Source organism: Convolutriloba macropyga, chromosome 9, assembly GCF_964194025.1.
Source record: "Convolutriloba macropyga chromosome 9, txConMacr16.3, whole genome shotgun sequence".
NCBI classification, from domain to species: domain Eukaryota; kingdom Metazoa; phylum Xenacoelomorpha; order Acoela; family Convolutidae; genus Convolutriloba; species Convolutriloba macropyga.
Window position 1 is genome coordinate 62,631,821 of NC_134476.1, and position 15,782 is coordinate 62,647,602.

The following is a 15,782-nucleotide window of genomic DNA, read 5'->3' on the forward strand; positions in this document are numbered from 1 at the left end:
CTACGAATTGCATAAATTATAACACAACCGTGGCTAAAATTGCATGTATTAAGTGACTATTTTGCAAACCGCAAGGCGGCCAGTTAAAGTGATCCTGTATATGAATATAGGACTACAAAACAATACTGTTGTATATAAATTCGCTCCCACTTACGCAAATGCCTACGACCATACCATGTTGAATGCACCGGTTCTCGTCCGATCACCGAAGTTAAGCAACATTGGGCCTGGTTAGTACTTGGATGGGTGACCGCTTGGGAACACCAGGTGTTGTAGGCTTTTTCTTTTGAGTATTCAAACCTCATAGAATACTTTTATTCGATATTTACACATTTTAGAGCCTCAAAAAGCCTCGGTGATCGAAAAAGTTAAGCCTCATCGAGCGCGGATACTTTTTTGGAAATTGGTGAAAACTTGTCCAAAATGGTTCGCTGTGTCAGATTTTTTGGTTTTAGCCCCAACTATGGCTCAAGTGGAGCATGCCCACAAAAAATGAGCCATTTCGGACTAAAATTGACGATTTGGTGGCCAAAACAAAGTTCGGTGATCGAAAAAGTTAAGCCTCATCGAGCGCAGATACTTTTTTGGAAATTGGTGAAAACTTGTCCAAAATGGTTCGCTGTGCCAGATTTTTTTGTTTTAGCCCCAACTATGGCTCAAGTGGAGCATGCCCACAAAAAATGAGCCATTTCGGACTAAAATTGACGATTTGGTGGCCAAAACAAAGTTCGGTGATCGAAAAAGTTAAGCCTCATCGAGCGCGGATACTTTTTTGGAAATTGGTGAAAACTTGTCCAAAATGGTTCGCTGTGCCAGATTTTTTTGTTTTATCCCAAACTATGGCTCAAGTGGAGCATGCCCACAAAAAATGAGCCAATTTGGACTAAAATTGACGATTTGGTGACCAAAACAAAGTTCGGTGATCGAAAAAGTTAAGCCTCATCGAGCGCGGATACTTTTTTGGAAATCGGTAAAAACCTGTCCGAAATGATTCGCTGTGCCAGATTCTTTGTTTTATCCCAAACTATGGCTCAAGTGGAGCATGCCCACAAAAAATGAGCCAATTTGGACTAAAATTGACGATTTGGTGACCAAAACAAAGTTCGGTGATCGAAAAAGTTAAGCCTCATCGAGCGCGGATACTTTTTGTAAATGACAATTTCAGCAATAACCATTGCTCCAAACACACCCCATATACTTGTAAAGGCCATTCTAATAGTTCCCCTGCTTGCGTTTACTGTATATTTGATATTTGGAACTGTCTCGGAAACATCAATACTAATTGTAAAATTTCCCTTTATTAAACTAACTTTTAAGTTAGTGCAAATCGCTGAGTTCCATTCTTTAGGCTGCACTCCGCTAACGCAGAGTGCATTCAAATAAAACTTATCAAATAGAGTTGATACTTACCTATTTAATAAGTTTATCACAACAATTAGGCTAAAAGCAATTCGCCACTGATTTTCCCAATTACCGACCTAAACCCACTGAAGTCATGCTTCCGGTTCAATGTCCGGTTGAACAGGTTCCTCGGACCCAATTCATCTCTCCCTTGTTTTGGGGCCGTTCCACTGTATTGTGGATGGTTGGAAGCAAAAAGTTTGTGCGTTGGTCATAATACACTGTATGGCTACGAATTGCATAAATTATAACACAACCGTGGCTAAAATTGCATGTATTAAGTGACTATTTTGCAAACCGCAAGGCGGCCAGTTAAAGTGATCCTGTATATGAATATAGGACTACAAAACAATACTGTTGTATATAAATTCGCTCCCACTTACGCAAATGCCTACGACCATACCATGTTGAATGCACCGGTTCTCGTCCGATCACCGAAGTTAAGCAACATTGGGCCTGGTTAGTACTTGGATGGGTGACCGCTTGGGAACACCAGGTGTTGTAGGCTTTTTCTTTTGAGTATTCAAACCTCATAGAATACTTTTATTCGATATTTACACATTTTAGAGCCTCAAAAAGCCTCGGTGATCGAAAAAGTTAAGCCTCATCGAGCGCGGATACTTTTTTGGAAATTGGTGAAAACTTGTCCAAAATGGTTCGCTGTGTCAGATTTTTTGGTTTTAGCCCCAACTATGGCTCAAGTGGAGCATGCCCACAAAAAATGAGCCATTTCGGACTAAAATTGACGATTTGGTGGCCAAAACAAAGTTCGGTGATCGAAAAAGTTAAGCCTCATCGAGCGCAGATACTTTTTTGGAAATTGGTGAAAACTTGTCCAAAATGGTTCGCTGTGCCAGATTTTTTTGTTTTAGCCCCAACTATGGCTCAAGTGGAGCATGCCCACAAAAAATGAGCCATTTCGGACTAAAATTGACGATTTGGTGGCCAAAACAAAGTTCGGTGATCGAAAAAGTTAAGCCTCATCGAGCGCGGATACTTTTTTGGAAATTGGTGAAAACTTGTCCAAAATGGTTCGCTGTGCCAGATTTTTTTGTTTTATCCCAAACTATGGCTCAAGTGGAGCATGCCCACAAAAAATGAGCCAATTTGGACTAAAATTGACGATTTGGTGACCAAAACAAAGTTCGGTGATCGAAAAAGTTAAGCCTCATCGAGCGCGGATACTTTTTTGGAAATCGGTAAAAACCTGTCCGAAATGATTCGCTGTGCCAGATTCTTTGTTTTATCCCAAACTATGGCTCAAGTGGAGCATGCCCACAAAAAATGAGCCAATTTGGACTAAAATTGACGATTTGGTGACCAAAACAAAGTTCGGTGATCGAAAAAGTTAAGCCTCATCGAGCGCGGATACTTTTTGTAAATGACAATTTCAGCAATAACCATTGCTCCAAACACACCCCATATACTTGTAAAGGCCATTCTAATAGTTCCCCTGCTTGCGTTTACTGTATATTTGATATTTGGAACTGTCTCGGAAACATCAATAATAATTGTAAAATTTCCCTTTATTAATCTAACTTATAAGTTAGTGCAAATCGCTGAGTTCCATTCTTTAGGCTGCACTCCGCTAACGCAGAGTGCATTCAAATAAAACTTATCAAATAGAGTTGATACTTACCTTTTTAATAAGTTTATCACAACAATTAGGCTAAAAGCAATTCGCCACTGATTTTCCCAATTACCGACCTAAACCCACTGAAGTCATGCTTCCGGTTCAATGTCCGGTTGAACAGGTTCCTCGGACCCAATTCATCTCTCCCTTGTTTTGGGGCCGTTCCACTGTATTGTGGATGGTTGGAAGCAAAAAGTTTGTGCGTTGGTCATAATACACTGTATGGCTACGAATTGCATAAATTATAACACAACCGTGGCTAAAATTGCATGTATTAAGTGACTATTTTGCAAACCGCAAGGCGGCCAGTTAAAGTGATCCTGTATATGAATATAGGACTACAAAACAATACTGTTGTATATAAATTCGCTCCCACTTACGCAAATGCCTACGACCATACCATGTTGAATGCACCGGTTCTCGTCCGATCACCGAAGTTAAGCAACATTGGGCCTGGTTAGTACTTGGATGGGTGACCGCTTGGGAACACCAGGTGTTGTAGGCTTTTTCTTTTGAGTATTCAAACCTCATAGAATACTTTTATTCGATATTTACACATTTTAGAGCCTCAAAAAGCCTCGGTGATCGAAAAAGTTAAGCCTCATCGAGCGCGGATACTTTTTTGGAAATTGGTGAAAACTTGTCCAAAATGGTTCGCTGTGCCAGATTTTTTTGTTTTAGCCCCAACTATGGCTCAAGTGGAGCATGCCCACAAAAAATGAGCCATTTCGGACTAAAATTGACGATTTGGTGGCCAAAACAAAGTTCGGTGATCCAAAAAGTTAAGCCTCATCGAGCGCAGATACTTTTTTGGAAATTGGAGAAAACTTGTCCAAAATGGTTCGCTGTGCCAGATTTTTTTGTTTTAGCCCCAACTATGGCTCAAGTGGAGCATGCCCACAAAAAATGAGCCATTTCGGACTAAAATTGACGATTTGGTGGCCAAAACAAAGTTCGGTGATCGAAAAAGTTAAGCCTCATCGAGCGCGGATACTTTTTTGGAAATTGGTGAAAACTTGTCCAAAATGGTTCGCTGTGCCAGATTTTTTTGTTTTATCCCAAACTATGGCTCAAGTGGAGCATGCCCACAAAAAATGAGCCAATTTGGACTAAAATTGACGATTTGGTGACCAAAACAAAGTTCGGTGATCGAAAAAGTTAAGCCTCATCGAGCGCGGATACTTTTTTGGAAATCGGTAAAAACCTGTCCGAAATGATTCGCTGTGCCAGATTTTTTTGTTTTATCCCAAACTATGGCTCAAGTGGAGCATGCCCACAAAAAATGAGCCAATTTGGACTAAAATTGACGATTTGGTGACCAAAACAAAGTTCGGTGATCGAAAAAGTTAAGCCTCATCGAGCGCGGATACTTTTTGTAAATGACAATTTCAGCAATAACCATTGCTCCAAACACACCCCATATACTTGTAAAGGCCATTCTAATAGTTCCCCTGCTTTCGTTTACTGTATATTTGATATTTGGAACTGTCTCGGAAACATCAATACTAATTGTAAAATTTCCCTTTAATAATCTAACTTTTAAGTTAGTGCAAATCGCTGAGTTCCATGCACTCCGCTAACGCAGAGTGCATTCAAATAAAACTTATCAAATAGAGTTGATACTTACCTATTTAATAAGTTTATCACAACAATTAGGCTAAAAGCAATTCGCCACTGATTTTCCCAATTACCGACCTAAACCCACTGAAGTCATGCTTCCGGTTCAATGTCCGGTTGAACAGGTTCCTCGGACCCAATTCATCTCTCCCTTGTTTTGGGGCCGTTCCACTGTATTGTGGATGGTTGGAAGCAAAAAGTTTGTGCGTTGGTCATAATACACTGTATGGCTACGAATTGCATAAATTATAACACAACCGTGGCTAAAATTGCATGTATTAAGTGACTATTTTGCAAACCGCAAGGCGGCCAGTTAAAGTGATCCTGTATATGAATATAGGACTACAAAACAATACTGTTGTATATAAATTCGCTCCCACTTACGCAAATGCCTACGACCATACCATGTTGAATGCACCGGTTCTCGTCCAATCACCGAAGTTAAGCAACATTGGGCCTGGTTAGTACTTGGATGGGTGACCGCTTGGGAACACCAGGTGTTGTAGGCTTTTTCTTTTGAGTATTCAAACCTCATAGAATACTTTTATTCGATATTTACACATTTTAGAGCCTCAAAAAGCCTCGGTGATCGAAAAAGTTAAGCCTCATCGAGCGCGGATACTTTTTTGGAAATTGGTGAAAACTTGTCCAAAATGGTTCGCTGTGCCAGATTTTTTTGTTTTAGCCCCAACTATGGCTCAAGTGGAGCATGCCCACAAAAAATGAGCCATTTCGGACTAAAATTGACGATTTGGTGGCCAAAACAAAGTTCGGTGATCGAAAAAGTTAAGCCTCATCGAGCGCGGATACTTTTTTGGAAATTGGTGAAAACTTGTCCAAAATGGTTCGCTGTGCCAGATTTTTTTGTTTTAGCCCCAACTATGGCTCAAGTGGAGCATGCCCACAAAAAATGAGCCATTTCGGACGAAAATTGACGATTTGGTGGCCAAAACAAAGTTCGGTGATCGAAAAAGTTAAGCCTCATCGAGCGCGGATACTTTTTTGGAAATCGGTAAAAACTTGTCCAAAATGATTCGCTGTGCCAGATTTTTTTGTTTTATCCCAAACTATGGCTCAAGTGGAGCATGCCCACAAAAAATGAGCCAATTTGGACTAAAATTGACGATTTGGTGACCAAAACAAAGTTCGGTGATCGAAAAAGTTAAGCCTCATCGAGCGCGGATACTTTTTTGGAAATCGGTAAAAACCTGTCCAAAATGATTCGCTGTGCCAGATTTTTTTGTTTTAGCCCCAACTATGGCTCAAGTGGAGCATGCCCACAAAAAATGAGCCATTTCGGACTAAAATTGACGATTTGGTGGCCAAAACAAAGTTCGGTGATCGAAAAAGTTAAGCCTCATCGAGCGCGGATACTTTTTTGGAAATTGGTGAAAACTTGTCCAAAATGGTTCGCTGTGCCAGATTTTTTTGTTTTATCCCAAACTATGGCTCAAGTGGAGCATGCCCACAAAAAATGAGCCAATTTGGACTAAAATTGACGATTTGGTGACCAAAACAAAGTTCGGTGATCGAAAAAGTTAAGCCTCATCGAGCGCGGATACTTTTTTGGAAATCGGTAAAAACCTGTCCGAAATGATTCGCTGTGCCAGATTTTTTTGTTTTATCCCAAACTATGGCTCAAGTGGAGCATGCCCACAAAAAATGAGCCAATTTGGACTAAAATTGACGATTTGGTGACCAAAACAAAGTTCGGTGATCGAAAAAGTTAAGCCTCATCGAGCGCGGATACTTTTTGTAAATGACAATTTCAGCAATAACCATTGCTCCAAACACACCCCATATACTTGTAAAGGCCATTCTAATAGTTCCCCTGCTTGCGTTTACTGTATATTTGATATTTGGAACTGTCTCGGAAACATCAATACTAATTGTAAAATTTCCCTTTATTAATCTAACTTTTAAGTTAGTGCAAATCGCTGAGTTCCATTCTTTAGGCTGCACTCCGCTAACGCAGAGTGCATTCAAATAAAACTTATCAAATAGAGTTGATACTTACCTATTTAATAAGTTTATCACAACAATTAGGCTAAAAGCAATTGGCCACTGATTTTCCCAATTACCGACCTAAACCCACTGAAGTCATGCTTCCGGTTCAATGTCCGGTTGAACAGGTTCCTCGGACCCAATTCATCTCTCCCTTGTTTTGGGGCCGTTCCACTGTATTGTGGATGGTTGGAAGCAAAAAGTTTGTGCGTTGGTCATAATACACTGTATGGCTACGAATTGCATAAATTATAACACAACCGTGGCTAAAATTGCATGTATTAAGTGACTATTTTGCAAACCGCAAGGCGGCCAGTTAAAGTGATCCTGTATATGAATATAGGACTACAAAACAATACTGTTGTATATAAATTCGCTCCCACTTACGCAAATGCCTACGACCATACCATGTTGAATGCACCGGTTCTCGTCCGATCACCGAAGTTAAGCAACATTGGGCCTGGTTAGTACTTGGATGGGTGACCGCTTGGGAACACCAGGTGTTGTAGGCTTTTTCTTTTGAGTATTCAAACCTCATAGAATACTTTTATTCGATATTTACACATTTTAGAGCCTCAAAAAGCCTCGGTGATCGAAAAAGTTAAGCCTCATCGAGCGCGGATACTTTTTTGGAAATTGGTAAAAACTTGTCCAAAATGGTTCGCTGTGCCAGATTTTTTTGTTTTAGCCCCAACTATGGCTCAAGTGGAGCATGCCCACAAAAAATGAGCCATTTCGGACTAAAATTGACGATTTGGTGGCCAAAACAAAGTTCGGTGATCGAAAAAGTTAAGCCTCATCGAGCGCGGATACTTTTTTGGAAATTGGTGAAAACTTGTCCAAAATGGTTCGCTGTGCCAGATTTTTTTGTTTTAGCCCCAACTATGGCTCAAGTGGAGCATGCCCACAAAAAATGAGCCATTTCGGACTAAAATTGACGATTTGGTGGCCAAAACAAAGTTCGGTGATCGAAAAAGTTAAGCCTCATCGAGCGCGGATACTTTTTTGGAAATCGGTAAAAACTTGTCCAAAATGATTCGCTGTGCCAGATTTTTTTGTTTTATCGCAAACTATGGCTCAAGTGGAGCATGCCCACAAAAAATGAGCCAATTTGGACTAAAATTGACGATTTGGTGACCAAAACAAAGTTCGGTGATCGAAAAAGTTAAGCCTCATCGAGCGCGGATACTTTTTTGGAAATCGGTAAAAACTTGTCCAAAATGATTCGCTGTGCCAGATTTTTTTGTTTTATCGCAAACTATGGCTCAAGTGGAGCATGCCCACAAAAAATGAGCCAATTTGGACTAAAATTGACGATTTGGTGACCAAAACAAAGTTCGGTGATCGAAAAAGTTAAGCCTCATCGAGCGCGGATACTTTTTGTAAATGACAATTTCAGCAATAACCATTGCTCCAAACACACCCCATATACTTGTAAAGGCCATTCTAATAGTTCCCCTGCTTGCGTTTACTGTATATTTGATATTTGGAACTGTCTCGGAAACATCAATAATAATTGTAAAATTTCCCTTTATTAATCTAACTTATAAGTTAGTGCAAATCGCTGAGTTCCATTCTTTAGGCTGCACTCCGCTAACGCAGAGTGCATTCAAATAAAACTTATCAAATAGAGTTGATACTTACCTATTTAATAAGTTTATCACAACAATTAGGCTAAAAGCAATTCGCCACTGATTTTCCCAATTACCGACCTAAACCCACTGAAGTCATGCTTCCGGTTCAATGTCCGGTTGAACAGGTTCCTCGGACCCAATTCATCTCTCCCTTGTTTGGGGCCGTTCCACTGTATTGTGGATGGTTGGAAGCAAAAAGTTTGTGCGTTGGTCATAATACACTGTATGGCTACGAATTGCATAAATTATAACACAACCGTGGCTAAAATTGCATGTATTAAGTGACTATTTTGCAAACCGCAAGGCGGCCAGTTAAAGTGATCCTGTATATGAATATAGGACTACAAAACAATACTGTTGTATATAAATTCGCTCCCACTTACGCAAATGCCTACGACCATACCATGTTGAATGCACCGGTTCTCGTCCGATCACCGAAGTTAAGCAACATTGGGCCTGGTTAGTACTTGGATGGGTGACCGCTTGGGAACACCAGGTGTTGTAGGCTTTTTCTTTTGAGTATTCAAACCTCATAGAATACTTTTATTCGATATTTACACATTTTAGAGCCTCAAAAAGCCTCGGTGATCGAAAAAGTTAAGCCTCATCGAGCGCGGATACTTTTTTGGAAATTGGTGAAAACTTGTCCAAAATGGTTCGCTGTGCCAGATTTTTTTGTTTTAGCCCCAACTATGGCTCAAGTGGAGCATGCCCACAAAAAATGAGCCATTTCGGACTAAAATTGACGATTTGGTGGCCAAAACAAAGTTCGGTGATCGAAAAAGTTAAGCCTCATCGAGCGCGGATACTTTTTTGGAAATTGGTGAAAACTTGTCCAAAATGGTTCGCTGTGCCAGATTTTTTTGTTTTAGCCCCAATTATGGCTCAAGTGGAGCATGCCCACAAAAAATGAGCCATTTCGGACTAAAATTGACGATTTGGTGGCCAAAACAAAGTTCGGTGATCGAAAAAGTTAAGCCTCATCGAGCGCGGATACTTTTTTGGAAATCGGTAAAAACTTGTCCAAAATGATTCGCTGTGCCAGATTTTTTTGTTTTATCGCAAACTATGGCTCAAGTGGAGCATGCCCACAAAAAATGAGCCAATTTGGACTAAAATTGACGATTTGGTGACCAAAACAAAGTTCGATGATCGAAAAAGTTAAGCCTCATCGAGCGCGGATACTTTTTGTAAATGACAATTTCAGCAATAACCATTGCTCCAAACACACCCCATATACTTGTAAAGGCCATTCTAATAGTTCCCCTGCTTGCGTTTACTGTATATTTGATATTTGGAACTGTCTCGGAAACATCAATAATAATTGTAAAATTTCCCTTTATTAATCTAACTTATAAGTTAGTGCAAATCGCTGAGTTCCATTCTTTAGGCTGCACTCCGCTAACGCAGAGTGCATTCAAATAAAACTTATCAAATAGAGTTGATACTTACCTATTTAATAAGTTTATCACAACAATTAGGCTAAAAGCAATTCGCCACTGATTTTCCCAATTACCGACCTAAACCCACTGAAGTCATGCTTCCGGTTCAATGTCCGGTTGAACAGGTTCCTCGGACCCAATTCATCTCTCCCTTGTTTTGGGGCCGTTCCGCTGTATTGTGGATGGTTGGAAGCAAAAAGTTTGTGCGTTGGTCATAATACACTGTATGGCTACGAATTGCATAAATTATAACACAACCGTGGCTAAAATTGCATGTATTAAGTGACTATTTTGCAAACCGCAAGGCGGCCAGTTAAAGTGATCCTGTATATGAATATAGGACTACAAAACAATACTGTTGTATATAAATTCGCTCCCACTTACGCAAATGCCTACGACCATACCATGTTGAATGCACCGGTTCTCGTCCGATCACCGAAGTTAAGCAACATTGGGCCTGGTTAGTACTTGGATGGGTGACCGCTTGGGAACACCAGGTGTTGTAGGCTTTTTCTTTTGAGTATTCAAACCTCATAGAATACTTTTATTCGATATTTACACATTTTAGAGCCTCAAAAAGCCTCGGTGATCGAAAAAGTTAAGCCTCATCGAGCGCGGATACTTTTTTGGAAATTGGTGAAAACTTGTCCAAAATGGTTCGCTGTGCCAGATTTTTTTGTTTTAGCCCCAACTATGGCTCAAGTGGAGCATGCCCACAAAAAATGAGCCATTTCGGACTAAAATTGACGATTTGGTGGCCAAAACAAAGTTCGGTGATCGAAAAAGTTAAGCCTCATCGAGCGCGGATACTTTTTTGGAAATTGGTAAAAACTTGTCCAAAATGGTTCGCTGTGCCAGATTTTTTTGTTTTAGCCCCAACTATGGCTCAAGTGGAGCATGCCCACAAAAAATGAGCCATTTCGGACTAAAATTGACGATTTGGTGGCCAAAACAAAGTTCGGTGATCGAAAAAGTTAAGCCTCATCGAGCGCGGATACTTTTTTGGAAATCGGTAAAAACTTGTCCAAAATGATTCGCTGTGCCAGATTTTTTTGTTTTATCCCAAACTATGGCTCAAGTGGAGCATGCCCACAAAAAATGAGCCAATTTGGACTAAAATTGACGATTTGGTGACCAAAACAAAGTTCGGTGATCGAAAAAGTTAAGCCTCATCGAGCGCGGATACTTTTTTGGAAATCGGTAAAAACCTGTCCGAAATGATTCGCTGTGCCAGATTTTTTTGTTTTATCCCAAACTATGGCTCAAGTGGAGCATGCCCACAAAAAATGAGCCAATTCGGACTAAAATTGACGATTTGGTGACCAAAACAAAGTTCGGTGATCGAAAAAGTTAAGCCTCATCGAGCGCGGATACTTTTTTGGAAATCGGTAAAAACCTGTCCAAAATGGTTCGCTGTGCCAGATTTTTTTGTTTTATCCCAAACTATGGCTCAAGTGGAGCATGCCCACAAAAAATGAGCCAATTCGGACTAAAATTGACGATTTGGTGACCAAAACAAAGTTCGGTGATCGAAAAAGTTAAGCCTCATCGAGCGCGGATACTTTTTTGGAAATCGGTAAAAACCTGTCCAAAATGGTTCGCTGTGCCAGATTTTTTTGTTTTATCCCAAACTATAGCTCAAGTGGAGCATGCCCACAAAAAATGAGCCAATTTGGACTAAAATTGACGATTTGGTGACCAAAACAAAGTTCGGTGATCGAAAAAGTTAAGCCTCATCGAGCGCGGATACTTTTTTGGAAATCGGTAAAAACCTGTCCGAAATGATTCGCTGTGCCAGATTTTTTTGTTTTATCCCAAACTATGGCTCAAGTGGAGCATGCCCACAAAAAATGAGCCAATTCGGACTAAAATTGACGATTTGGTGACCAAAACAAAGTTCGGTGATCGAAAAAGTTAAGCCTCATCGAGCGCGGATACTTTTTTGGAAATCGGTAAAAACCTGCCCAAAATGGTTCGCTGTGCCAGATTTTTTTGTTTTATCCCAAACTTTGGCTCAAGTGGAGCATGCCCACAAAAAATGAGCCAATTCGGACTAAAATTGACGATTTGGTGACCAAAACAAAGTTCGGTGATCGAAAAAGTTAAGCCTCATCGAGCGCGCATACTTTTTTGGAAATCGGTAAAAACCTGTCCAAAATGGTTCGCTGTGCCAGATTTTTTTGTTTTATCCCAAACTATGGCTCAAGTGGAGCATGCCCACAAAAAATGAGCCAATTCGGACTAAAATTGACGATTTGGTGACCAAAACAAAGTTCGGTGATCGAAAAAGTTAAGCCTCATCGAGCGCGGATACTTTTTTGGAAATCGGTAAAAACCTGTCCAAAATGGTTCGCTGTGCCAAATTTTTTTGTTTTATCCCAAACTATAGCTCAAGTGGAGCATGCCCACAAAAAATGAGCCATTTTGGACTAAAATTGACGATTTGATGACCAAAACAAAGTTCGGTGATCGAAAAAGTTAAGCCTCATCGAGCGCGGATACTTTTTGTAAATGACAATTTCAGCAATAACCATTGCTCCAAACACACCCCATATACTTGTAAAGGCCATTCTAATAGTTCCCCTGCTTGCGTTTACTGTATATTTGATATTTGGAACTGTCTCGGAAACATCAATACTAATTGTAAAATTTCCCTTTATTACTCTAACTTTTAAGTTAGTGCAAATCGCTGAGTTCCATTCTTTAGGCTGCACTCCGCTAACGCAGAGTGCATTCAAATAAAACTTATCAAATAGAGTTGATACTTACCTATTTAATAAGTTTATCACAACAATTAGGCTAAAAGCAATTCGCCACTGATTTTCCCAATTACCGACCTAAACCCACTGAAGTCATGCTTCCGGTTCAATGTCCGGTTGAACAGGTTCCTCGGACCCAATTCATCTCTCCCTTGTTTTGGTGTTTTGGGGCCATTCCACTGTATTGTGGATGGCTGGAAGCAAAAAGTTTGTGCGTTGGTCATAATACACTGTATGGCTGCGAATTGCATAAATTATAACACAACCGTGGCTAAAATTGCATGTATTAAGTGACTATTTTGCAAACCGCAAGGCGGCCAGTTAAAGTGATCCTGTATATGAATATAGGACTACAAAACAATACTGTTGTATATAAATTCGCTCCCACTTACGCAAATGCCTACGACCATACCATGTTGAATGCACCGGTTCTCGTCCGATCACCGAAGTTAAGCAACATTGGGCCTGGTTAGTACTTGGATGGGTGACCGCTTGGGAACACCAGGTGTTGTAGGCTTTTTCTTTTGAGTATTCAAACCTCATAGAATACTTTTATTCGATATTTACACATTTTAGAGCCTCAAAAAGCCTCGGTGATCGAAAAAGTTAAGCCTCATCGAGCGCGGATACTTTTTTGGAAATTGGTGAAAACTTGTCCAAAATGGTTCGCTGTGCCAGATTTTTTTGTTTTAGCCCCAACTATGGCTCAAGTGGAGCATGCCCACAAAAAATGAGCCATTTCGGACTAAAATTGACGATTTGGTGGCCAAAACAAAGTTCGGTGATCGAAAAAGTTAAGCCTCATCGAGCGCGGATACTTTTTTGGAAATTGGTGAAAACTTGTCCAAAATGGTTCGCTGTGCCAGATTTTTTTGTTTTAGCCCCAACTATGGCTCAAGTGGAGCATGCCCACAAAAAATGAGCCATTTCGGACTAAAATTGACGATTTGGTGGCCAAAACAAAGTTCGGTGATCGAAAAAGTTAAGCCTCATCGAGCGCGGATACTTTTTTGGAAATCGGTAAAAACTTGTCCAAAATGATTCGCTGTGCCAGATTTTTTTGTTTTATCGCAAACTATGGCTCAAGTGGAGCATGCCCACAAAAAATGAGCCAATTTGGACTAAAATTGACGATTTGGTGACCAAAACAAAGTTCGGTGATCGAAAAAGTTAAGCCTCATCGAGCGCGGATACTTTTTGGAAATCGGTAAAAACCTGTCCAAAATGGTTCGCTGTGCCAGATTTTTTTGTTTTATCCCAAACTATGGCTCAAGTGGAGCATGCCCACAAAAAATGAGCCAATTCGGACTAAAATTGACGATTTGGTGACCAAAACAAAGTTCGGTGATCGAAAAAGTTAAGCCTCATCGAGCGCGGATACTTTTTTGGAAATCGGTAAAAACCTGTCCAAAATGATTCGCTGTGCCAGATTTTTTTGTTTTATCCCAAACTATGGCTCAAGTGGAGCATGCCCACAAAAAATGAGCCAACTTGGACTAAAATTGACGATTTGGTGACCAAAACAAAGTTCGGTGATCGAAAAAGTTAAGCCTCATCGAGCGCGGATACTTTTTTGGAAATCGGTAAAAACCTGTCCAAAATGATTCGCTGTGCCAGATTTTTTTGTTTTATCCCAAACTATGGCTCAAGTGGAGCATGCCCACAAAAAATGAGCCAATTTGGACTAAAATTGACGATTTGGTGACCAAAACAAAGTTCGGTGATCGAAAAAGTTAAGCCTCATCGAGCGCGGATACTTTTTTGGAAATCGGTAAAAACCTGTCCAAAATGATTCGCTGTGCCAGATTTTTTTGTTTTATCCCAAACTATGGCTCAAGTGGAGCATGCCCACAAAAAATGAGCCAATTTGGACTAAAATTGACGATTTGGTGACCAAAACAAAGTTCGGTGATCGAAAAAGTTAAGCCTCATCGAGCGCGGATACTTTTTTGGAAATCGGTAAAAACCTGTCCAAAATGATTCGCTGTGCCAGATTTTTTTGTTTTATCCCAAACTATGGCTCAAGTGGAGCATGCCCACAAAAAATGAGCCAATTTGGACTAAAATTGACGATTTGGTGACCAAAACAAAGTTCGGTGATCGAAAAAGTTAAGCCTCATCGAGCGCGGATACTTTTTGGAAATCGGTAAAAACCTGTCCAAAATGATTCGCTGTGCCAGATTTTTTTGTTTTATCCCAAACTATGGCTCAAGTGGAGCATGCCCACAAAAATGAGCCAATTTGGACTAAAATTGACGATTTGGTGACCAAAACAAAGTTCGGTGATCGAAAAAGTTAAGTCTCATCGAGCGCGGATACTTTTTGTAAATGACAATTTCAGCAATAACCATTGCTCCAAACACACCCCATATACTTGTAAAGGCCATTCTAATAGTTCCCCTGCTTGCGTTTACTGTATATTTGATATTTGGAACTGTCTAGGAAACATCAATACTAATTGTAAAATTTCCCTTTATTAATCTAACTTTTAACTTTGTGCAAATCGCTGAGTTCCATTCTTTAGGCTGCACTCCGCTAACGCAGAGTGCATTCAAATAAAACTTATCAAATAGAGTTGATACTTACCTATTTAATAAGTTTATCACAACAATTAGGCTAAAAGCAATTCGCCACTGATTTTCCCAATTACCGACCTAAACCCACTGAAGTCATGCTTCCGGTTCAATGTCCGGTTGAACAGGTTCCTCGGACCCAATTCATCTCTCCCTTGTTTTGGGGCCGTTCCACTGTATTGTGGATGGTTGGAAGCAAAAAGTTTGTGCGTTGGTCATAATACACTGTATGGCTACGAATTGCATAAATTATAACACAACCGTGGCTAAAATTGCATGTATTAAGTGACTATTTTGCAAACCGCAAGGCGGCCAGTTAAAGTGATCCTGTATATGAATATAGGACTACAAAACAATACTGTTGTATATAAATTCGCTCCCACTTACGCAAATGCCTACGACCATACCATGTTGAATGCACCGGTTCTCGTCCGATCACCGAAGTTAAGCAACATTGGGCCTGGTTAGTACTTGGATGGGTGACCGCTTGGGAACACCAGGTGTTGTAGGCTTTTTCTTTTGAGTATTCAAACCTCATAGAATACTTTTATTCGATATTTACACATTTTAGAGCCTCAAAAAGCCTCGGTGATCGAAAAAGTTAAGCCTCATCGAGCGCGGATACTTTTTTGGAAATTGGTGAAAACTTGTCCAAAATGGTTCGCTGTGCCAGATTTTTTTGTTTTAGCCCCAACTATGGCTCAAGTGGAGCATGCCCA

General features: G+C 40.3%; 9 non-coding genes across 9 annotated transcripts; all 9 read left to right on the plus strand.

Annotated features, from left to right (window-relative positions):
• Positions 1-160: 160 nt before the first annotated feature.
• LOC142347620 (5S ribosomal RNA) lies at positions 161-279 on the plus strand. Its single transcript, XR_012760602.1, has one exon. It is a non-coding gene; the product is annotated as a 5S ribosomal RNA (ribosomal RNA).
• A 1,511-nt stretch (positions 280-1,790) lies between these two features.
• Positions 1,791-1,909, plus strand: LOC142347621 (5S ribosomal RNA). The gene has a single exon (XR_012760603.1). It is a non-coding gene; the product is annotated as a 5S ribosomal RNA (ribosomal RNA).
• A 1,511-nt stretch (positions 1,910-3,420) lies between these two features.
• Positions 3,421-3,539, plus strand: LOC142347622 (5S ribosomal RNA). Its single transcript, XR_012760604.1, has one exon. It is a non-coding gene; the product is annotated as a 5S ribosomal RNA (ribosomal RNA).
• A 1,502-nt stretch (positions 3,540-5,041) lies between these two features.
• On the plus strand, positions 5,042-5,160 carry LOC142347119 (5S ribosomal RNA). Its single transcript, XR_012760141.1, has one exon. It is a non-coding gene; the product is annotated as a 5S ribosomal RNA (ribosomal RNA).
• A 1,888-nt stretch (positions 5,161-7,048) lies between these two features.
• On the plus strand, positions 7,049-7,167 carry LOC142347623 (5S ribosomal RNA). The gene has a single exon (XR_012760605.1). It is a non-coding gene; the product is annotated as a 5S ribosomal RNA (ribosomal RNA).
• Positions 7,168-8,678: 1,511 nt separating this feature from the next.
• Positions 8,679-8,797, plus strand: LOC142347624 (5S ribosomal RNA). The gene has a single exon (XR_012760606.1). It is a non-coding gene; the product is annotated as a 5S ribosomal RNA (ribosomal RNA).
• Positions 8,798-10,121: 1,324 nt separating this feature from the next.
• On the plus strand, positions 10,122-10,240 carry LOC142347625 (5S ribosomal RNA). The gene has a single exon (XR_012760607.1). It is a non-coding gene; the product is annotated as a 5S ribosomal RNA (ribosomal RNA).
• Positions 10,241-12,888: 2,648 nt separating this feature from the next.
• Positions 12,889-13,007, plus strand: LOC142347626 (5S ribosomal RNA). The gene has a single exon (XR_012760608.1). It is a non-coding gene; the product is annotated as a 5S ribosomal RNA (ribosomal RNA).
• Positions 13,008-15,456: 2,449 nt separating this feature from the next.
• Positions 15,457-15,575, plus strand: LOC142347627 (5S ribosomal RNA). Its single transcript, XR_012760609.1, has one exon. It is a non-coding gene; the product is annotated as a 5S ribosomal RNA (ribosomal RNA).
• The last annotated feature ends 207 nt before the right edge of the window (positions 15,576-15,782 follow it).